The 8,734-nt window shown below is 39.3% G+C and overlaps 1 protein-coding gene across 1 annotated transcript in view; it reads right to left on the reverse strand.

Moving 5' to 3' along the window:
- LRRD1 (leucine rich repeats and death domain containing 1) overlaps positions 1 to 8,734 on the reverse strand; it is a 36,186-nt gene extending 27,452 nt beyond the window's left edge. The window contains exon 1 of the mRNA XM_059171096.1: positions 8,413 to 8,734. The gene's annotated coding sequence lies outside the window, so the exon portion shown is untranslated. The remainder of the gene's footprint in view (positions 1 to 8,412) is intronic.

Raw genomic sequence — 8,734 nt, forward strand, 5'->3', positions numbered from 1 at the left:
GGGATGTGAGAGCCACCATCAGAGCGAGGGCTTCTTTCCTCTGGTCTTTTGCCCCTCCTGGAAACAGGGGTTTGCTAAAGAATCGAGGAAGCCTGGCCACCCTTCCTACTCTTATTCCTCTCTCCCTGTTTCCCCTGCTCCATCCCCTAGGAACACCAGGGCCAGGAGTCTTAGACAATAAGACAGGATGCTTTCACTAAGACAAGAGTAAAGTCACTTCTGAAACCCAGAGCAGATATTAAAACTATTTCATAGGGGAAAAAAAGGGGGGGTGGGAGAGGGGAAAGAAAAAATTAAAAAGTCAATAATATATATCTAAAATGTGGCAAAGAGGGGCGCCTGGGTGGCTCAGTGGGTTAAGCCGCTGCCTTCGGCTCAGGTCATGATCTCAGGGTCCTGGGATCGAGCCCCGCGTCGGGCTCTCTGCTCAGCGGGGAGCCTGCTTCCCCCTCTCTCTCTCTCTCTCTGCCTGCCTCTCCATCTGCTTGTGATTTCTCTTTGTAAAATAAATAAATAAAATCTTTAAAAAAAAATGTGGCAAAGATAGAGAAGGAGATGGAAAATATAAAAGAGTGCATGAAAAATATACTGAGAAGGAGTAACATATATTTAATTAGCATTCCAGAAGGAGAAAGTGGACATAATGGAGCAAAGGAAATATTTAAAGAAATACTGGCTATGAATGCTCCAGAACTAATGAAAAATATGAATCAAGAGATCCATGATATACAACATATCCAAGCAGAATAAATAAAAAGTATCATTCTAAAACTACAGAACAATAGAAGCAATGAACATATCATGAGAGCAGTCAGAGAGAAGGGGAGGAACCCCTATAGACGAGGGACAAGATGAGAACAGATGTCTTAGCAACTTCAGTAAAAACTAGAGGACAGTAGAGTAACTTATTGAAAATGTTGACAGAAAGTCCCTATTAACCTTGCATTGGGTATGCAACCAAATTATCATTCAAAAATAAAAGGACCAGAAAAACACTTACAGATAATCAAAACTGGGAACTTCTACCACCAAGAGCTTTGCTCAAAAGGAACTTCTAAAAGATATACTTTAAGAGGAAAAAGATACCAGAGGATGATCTGAAATTCAAGGTGGAATAATGGGCAAGTAAAATGGTAGCCACATATGTAAATTCAAAGAAATAATGGTCTCTATAAAACAATAATAGTGTTTTTTATATGGCATTTAAAAAGAACTGGAATATCAGAAATAATGTCGGAGTCAAGAATCTCCCTGAGTATTAAGAGGATAATGGTAACTGCAGTGTAGAGGCCCAGTGAACACCACCACGCCAAGTGATTAAAATCAACATCCTCACTACATTATGTACTTCAAGATATGGAAGACTGAGAAGGACTAATTACTTTGTGGTTTTCTTTCCAAAAATGTGTAACCTCAATCCAATTAGGAAAAGACATCAGCCAAATCGAAATTGAGGGACATTCTGCAAAATAACTGATCAGTTCTCTTCAAAAATGTTGAGGACATAAAAGACAAAGACTGTCACAGATTGCAGGAGACTAAGGAGACATGACAACCAAATTTTATATGAGATCCGGGGTTAGACTCTTGTACAGAAAAAAGACATTAATGTAAAAAATGTAAATTTCAAATAAAGTCTGTAGTTTAGTTAGAAGTATTCTACCAAGATAAATATTTCAACTTCTCTGTAAATCGAAATTTATTTCAAAATAAAATAAAAACAAAACCTGTACTAAAATGTTCTAAAATCTTTTTTTAATCTGAGGTAGATGAGAAGTTGTTTAGCTTTAAGACTGTGTTAGGCGTGATTGATAAAATTTGGTAATTTTTAAAGATTTATTATCAACAATAAAAGTAGAGGGACTAGATACCAGACTTAAAAAGAGAAAAACTTTAAGGGAAAATACACAAAAGATGAAGAGGAACAATAACAATATTCTGGGAGATTTTTTAAAAAGTGAAAAAGAAATTAAACAAAAAGGAAGTATAAACAAGTCCAAATATAATCAAAATAAATGTGAATGGATTAAATAACCAATTAAAAGTTAGATTTAAAAACAAAAACCAAAACCCAAGTGCTGTTTTTGAAAGATGTCTCTAAAGCATAAGATCACAGAAAACTAAAAGAAATTAAAAGGAGAAACCCATGTTCTATTTGCACCTTGATTTAAGAAAAAGATGGCACTAAGATCACTGTGGAAATTATGGCTTTTCATTCTGGGTCAACTAGGAATCCATACAGGAAGAAAAAGATATTTGACCAGTATCTTGCCATCCACAAAAGTTAATTTTAAGTGGACTATAGATTTATTTTTTTATGATTTTATTTATTTATTTGATAGAGAGCAAGAGAGGGAGAGCATGAGGGGGGTGGGAGTGTGGAGGGCAGGGGCAGAGGAAGGAGCAGGCTCTTACTTAGATGAGCAGAAAGTGGGATGTGGGGCTTGATCACAGGACCCTGGGATCATGACCTGAGCCAAAGCAGACTCTTAATGACTGAGCCCAAGTGGGCACCCCAAGCGGACTATAGATTTAAATGTGAAAACTAGGGGCACCTGGGTGGCTCAGTGGGTTAAAGCTTTTGCCTTGGGCTCCGGTCGTGATCCCAGCATCCTAGGATCCAGCCCCCATGGGGCTCTCTGCTCAGCGGGGAGCCTGCTTCCCCCTCCCCCACCTGCCTCTCTGCCTACTTGTGATCTCTGTCAAATAAATAAATAACCGTTAAAAAAAATTTGAAAAGTAAAACAGAAGACATTAGGATATAGAATGAATTAAGTGGACACAAAAAAACATAATAGTAACAGATTGGAAATAACATAAATGTCCATAGTAAGAGACATATTAATAAATTTATCTTCTATCCATGCATAGAACTAACTTTAACAGAACCGTAACCACACCCAGCCAGGATGGGGTTTAATCAACATATTTTTAGCTTTTGCTTTAACTTAATGTTAAAGATTATTAAAATTACTGTGTCCAAATCATCTCCACTCAAAAGTTTCTCAAAATGTATGGTTTATGGTTTTCATTTTAACTATGGCTGAGTCAAAGTATTTGGGTGTATAATTTTCTATTTCCACAATATGCTTTGTCATATTTTAATTTTACAGTTTTTGCCTTCTGTGCCTTAAGAAGTTCTTCAAATATTTACTTCTCTATCAGTCAGGGTCCCACAGGAGAACATGCTACACTCAAATTGAGTAATTTGAGGAAGGTTTACCAGAGAGTTTATTCACAAAGGTAAAATGTAAGGGAATCACAGAAGATAGTGTTCTATCCCAGGGCCAGTACAGGAAGCTCCACTGTTCCTCCTAAGCCTGGTAGGGGAGAGAGAATCTAGACAGGCACGGTGGACAAAGGCCCCCTGACTAGAGCTTGGGACTCTGGATAAATAAATACAGTCAGCAGCAAGGCTGCTGCAAAGAGAGCCAGGGGAATAAACCCCCACTCTCACTCTCCTCCATTCTTCTTATCTTCTGATGCAGCCTCCTTTAGGCTTCTGAGGTTCAGAGAGCATGAGGGACTCTTGATGCAGTCTATACAGTTTAGCCCTCTGGGGCACAAAGCAGAATCAGAGGGTGGTGATTATAAAAATAGCCACAAGTTTTTCCAGTGTTTGCATGTGTCCCAAGAAGTAGAGTCTATTTCCTCAACTCTTGAATCTCACTTTGGCCATGTAACTCAAATTTTGGCCAATGGGGCATTAGCAAACATGACACAAGCAGAGGTCTGAAAGCTCTCAGACACTGCACAGTTTTTGAGAGCCCTACCATCCATGCACTGTGATGTCTGGTTAGCTTATTGGGTGATGAGAAACAGTTGGCTATTATTCCAACTTTCAGCCAGCCAACACACCGAGTGACTGATCACAGCTGATCACAAATGCATGGATAAACCCAGCCATGATTATCAGAACTGCCTAGCTGAGCCAACCCCAAATTCTGGCTTTCTCACAGAATTGGGAGCTTAATGAAGTGTTTGCTTGCAGCAAAGACTAACTGGTATATGAGGAAGTAGAGATGCAACATGGGAGGGTTAAGGGGGTAGGAGAAGAATCAATGAAACAAGATGGGATTGGGAGGGAGACAAACCATAAGTGACTCTTAATCTCACAAAACAAACTGAGGGTTGCTGGGGAGAGAGGGGTTGGGGGAGGGGGGTGGGGTTATGGACATTGGGGAGGGTATGTGCTATGGTGAGTGCTGTGAAGTGTGTAAACCTGGTGATTCAGACCTGTGCCCCTGGGGATAAAAATACATTATATGTTTAAATAAATAAATAAATAAATAAATAAAAGACTAACTGGTATTAGTGGCAAATGGAATATATCCAGCAGAAATGTTTAAAAAATTTGTGCTTTGCCTTTCACAGTTCTTTAATCCATATGGAAAATTATTTTGTTTATGGTATGAGGTAGGGATCTAAAATAATATTTCTCATGTGTCTAGTCATTGTCTCTGCAATATTATTTACTCAATAGTAAATTCTTTCTTCACTGATTTCTTTTTTTAATTTTTTAAAAGATTTTATTTATTTATTTGACAGAGATAGAGAGATCACAAGTAGGCAGAGAGGCAGGCAGAGAGAGGGAGGTGCAGGCTCCCCACTGAGCAGAGAGTCTGATGCGGGGCTCAATTCCAGGATCCTGAGATTGTGACCACAGCTGAAGGCAGAGGCTTAACCCACTGAGCCACCCAGGGGCCCCTCTTCACTGATTTCTAATGCTGCCTCAATCATATATATATGTGTAGAGCTGTTTCTGGAATTTCAGTTCTATTCCTTTTATCTATTTGTCTAAGTTTGGATCAATACCACATATTTTAATGATTATAATCTTGGTATCTGGTAGAGAATGTCCTTTCCCCTTATCCTTTTTCCTCAAAATTATGATGGTTATTCCCAACCCTTTACATAGCCAGATCAGTTTCAGGATCTGTGCATCAAGTTCCACAAAATGTCTTGCTTGTATGTCAATAAGAATTGAATTAAACTTGTGAACTAATTTGGGAAAGAAGTGACACATTGATGATATTGATTCTTCCTGTTTAATAATGTGGTATATCTCTGTTGCTATTGGGAATGATGTCTGATTTTTAAAAAAGATTTTATTTTATTTATTTGACAGAGAGATAGTGGGAGAGGGAACACAACCAAGGGGAGTGGGAGAGGAAGCAGGCTCTCCACTGAGCAGGTAGCCTGATGCAGAGCTTGATCCCAGGACCCTGGGATCATGACCTGAGCTGAAGGCAGATGCTTAATGACTGAGCCACCCAGGTATCCCTGATACCTGATTTCTATGTCTTTTTTTAGTTTTTAAAATATTCACATATATATTGGGGCACCAGGGTTGCTTAACGGGTTGAGCCTCTGCCTTAGGCTCAGGTCATTATCTCAGGGTCCTGGGATTGAGCCCCACATCGGGCTCTCTGTTCAGTGGGGATCCTGCCTCCCTCTCTTTCTCTGCCTGTCTCTCTGCCTACCTGTGATCACTCTCTCTGACAAATAAATAAATAAAATCTTTTTAAAAAATTTCACATATAGGAACACCATTTGTTTTTGTATGTTGATCTTGTCTCCAGAAATATGACTGGACTTTCATATGAGTTCTAATAACTTCTTACATTCTAATAAATTTTCTATAAAGACAGTATTACAAATATTGGCAGTATTTCCTTCCTCTTACCCAATTCTCTGACTCATTTATTGTCCTACTGCATTTGTTAAACACTTCAGTAAGTATAATGTGGAATAGAAGGAATGATAGCTATCTTTGTCTTATTTTTTTAATATCTGCTAATGTGGTATATTACATTAATAGATTTTCTTTATTCAACATCTGGCATTTGAGGATAAGTCAAACTTGGTCATGATATATTGCTTTTTAATAATCAGTATAATATACAATATAATCAATAAATGTAACATTTATTAATAATTTTAATACCTGTGTTATTAGTAATTTTGTTGATAATTTCCTTTTCTGTAATGTTCTTATCCAGTTTTGTGGTCAAGGTTAGCCTCATAAATTGAGCTGGGTAACTTACCCTAATTATGTGTTTGTTGATGTCTTTTATATGTTACAGGGATAATCTGTTCCCTAAAGGTTCTGTAAAATTTTCTTTTTGATCTCTTACTCATTAGATTTGATGGTTGCTGGTTTGTCCAAGTTTTCTTTTTCTTTTCAAAACGTGTAGTGAAGTAACTACTTTCTCCTGGCTTCATGTTTCTATATAGAGGAAACTATCCAAGCAATGCCCTTGGCCTTGAGCTCTATCTCAACAGTATCTCATCTACTGAGAAGACTTGAATAACTGATAAGCTCCTCTCCTTCTGGTTCCCTCTAGGTCTTTCTGCCTGCCAGATTTGTGTTTTAATGAGTTGTCTTCCATAGAATAAGAGGGTTGACTGTGTGTTTGGGGAGCCAAGGTTGTCCATCTGTTTGATGAGGTAATTACATTGAATTCAAGAGGGAACTATTGCAAGTCCACTTAGCTACAGACCAAAGCCACTTTCTCTAAACTGTTTAATCAGTAATACATGTGATATTTTGACCCCCATCTGCTTGATTTTATTTAATGATAAGGAACTTGGGAGGAGAAGAAGCAGTGTTATTCTTTGCTCCTCAGATGACAATATCTGGTGGTGACTTGGCTGAATACGTTGAAAAATAAATACAACTGGAGAAATTAAGTCTCTAGGGTGGTAAGGGTTCATGGTTTATGGCTGTAGAGTTGGCTTTTCTTTTTTTTTTAAGATTTTACTTATTTTTTTGACAGAGATCACAAATAGGCAGAGAGGCAGGCAGAGAGAGGAGGGGGTGCAGGCTCCCTGCTGAGCAGAGAGCCCCATTGGGGGCTCGATCCTAGGACCCTGGGATCATGACCTGAGCCAAAGACAGAGGCTTTAACCCACTAAGCCACCCAGGTGCCCCTGGCTGTAGAGTTTTAACCTTAGCATTTTGTAACAGCCCAGATTGTGCTTTTGGTTTTTGTGGGGTTTTTTTGTTTGTTTTTGTTTTGTTTTTTTTTTGTTTGTTTGTTTGTTTTTTTGCTTTTTCGGGTGGCTTTAGCCCTTGAGCTTTCTTTAGTAAGCATGGCATACATGGAATTGTGTGATCTTGCTGGTCTATGACAGTTCATAGTAGTGTTGTTCCCCAGGTGTTTGGTAAAAGTGTACTTATTTTTTTTTATTGTGGTAAAATATATGTAAAATTTATCACTTTAATTATTCAAATGTATAGTTAGTAGCATTAGGTACATTGACACTCTTGTGTAACAAGAGTGTAAGATGAAAATCTTACTAAACAAGTGCTGCTCTGGTCTCCATGTCTGGGTACTACAGATTGCGAGTGCTGCATCCAGTTGGGACTGGTAATAGAGGAGAAACAGAGTCAGAGATGAGCTCTCCTATTATGTTGGCCTGAGTTAGGTCAGGTGTCCAACTTTGAACAAGTGACTGTGGCTAGACATCAGAGTAATACTATTTTAGATGGTACTACATGGCTCACCCCAGATATCACATATATGCATTTATGTATTTATATATACACATCTGAGAGAGCAACCCAAACCCAAAGGAAGAACAGATGTTGGAGAAGCAACTGTGATGTCCCTTATAACCACTTCTTAGAGATAACCAGTGATAAATATCATATTACTTTTTTTTTTTTTTTTTACAAAATTGAGGTCTTACTATGCAGTATCATTGTCTAATATGATAACAGTAGCCATATGTGGCCATTTCAATTTAAATTAAATAAAATTATAGTTTAGCCTCTCAGTCACACTAGCCATACTTCAGATGCTTAATAGCTAAATGTGTCTAGTGACTACCTTATTGAACATATCCAGCGTCACAATATATACATTGTAGTTAACATACCATGATTTGAAACGAAATATTTGAAAAGCTTACCATTTATGCCTGCAAAATATTCTGTTGAAGTCTGTTATCATTTATATGATCATTATCATGTGAACATTTTAAAGGCTGATAAATAACATTCGAAAATGTATAGGAGAAAGTATTTTTCCCCCTCCTCACAAGCACTGAGAGATTCATTTAAAAGTAAATATTGCCAATCTAATAGGCAAAAGCAGATCCCAACTCTGTTTTTATAAATATTAAGTTGAACAACCCTCTGTAATTTGTTACATATTTGAAAGACATAGGTGTTAACCCCAAGACGTTGTTATGTCCTGCAGTATCAAATTGCTTCCCGGAGTGTGGAATAAAAGCTACTCAACAGAGGCTAAAGCAACGCGGGAGCGCGTGCACACACGCCAGAGGTGGGTGTCGCGGGGGTATGAAGAGGAGGACGTAAAGCGCTGTAGATACTGGGGGGAGATGGGAAAAGAAAACCTGGCTTTGGCTTGTCGGGTGGCCCAAGTAAACAGCGCTTCGCTTCACCTGGAGCCTTTCGCAGTGGCAGTGACTCGGGTGGCCGGCAGGGCGGGGACGCGCGCAGGGGAGCATTCAGCAACTCAGGAGATAGCGGCAGCCTTCCGCCCCGCACTGACCCCCGATCCTGTGTCGGGCGACAGTGGCCGAGCGCCTCGGACTGGCCGCGCCCCTGCGCGTTTGTGAGCTGGCCCGGGTCACACTAGGACACCTGCGAGTAGGTTGGGGGCCTCCATTCAGCTTCCCAGGCAAGACGGGTGTCGGTGGCCACCTATGGGGCAGAGAACTCTATGTGCAGGATCCTACCGAACTTTGTTTTCTTGCCTGCGGG

Source organism: Mustela lutreola, chromosome 4, assembly GCF_030435805.1.
Source record: "Mustela lutreola isolate mMusLut2 chromosome 4, mMusLut2.pri, whole genome shotgun sequence".
NCBI lineage: Eukaryota > Metazoa > Chordata > Mammalia > Carnivora > Mustelidae > Mustela > Mustela lutreola.